Source organism: Colobus angolensis, unplaced genomic scaffold (genome assembly GCF_000951035.1).
Source record: "Colobus angolensis palliatus isolate OR3802 unplaced genomic scaffold, Cang.pa_1.0 Scaffold36, whole genome shotgun sequence".
NCBI classification, from domain to species: domain Eukaryota; kingdom Metazoa; phylum Chordata; class Mammalia; order Primates; family Cercopithecidae; genus Colobus; species Colobus angolensis.
The window spans coordinates 1525195-1525593 of NW_012116932.1; positions in this window are offsets into that span (position 1 = coordinate 1525195).

The window sequence follows — 399 nt, forward strand, 5'->3', positions numbered from 1 at the left end:
CCCTCACCCCGCTCCCGGGCCCCTTTGTCCTCCTCTTGGTCTTATTTCCAGAATTTCTCCTCCCTAGGGAATCCACTCCATGTGCTTTTGATTCCTTTGTCCTGAACTCATGCGGCACGAGCACCCCCGAAGCCTTATGTGGAAAAATCTCCAGGCTCTGGGTGGGGAGGGGGTCACATTCCTCCCGGGGGTGCAGAGCAAAGTCGGCATCTCCAGGGCGCCCCAGTAGCAGGGAGGCATCCTCCCAGGCGAGGCCAGACCCGACGCTGCCTAACACAGGCTTTCTTTGGGGCTTGGCCGGCGTCCGACCACAGCCCCGGCTCCAGCTGCCCTGCCCGCCCCAACCTCCCACACGTTTCCTCCTGGAAGCCCAGACCCGTGGGACTTGGCCTCCCCGGC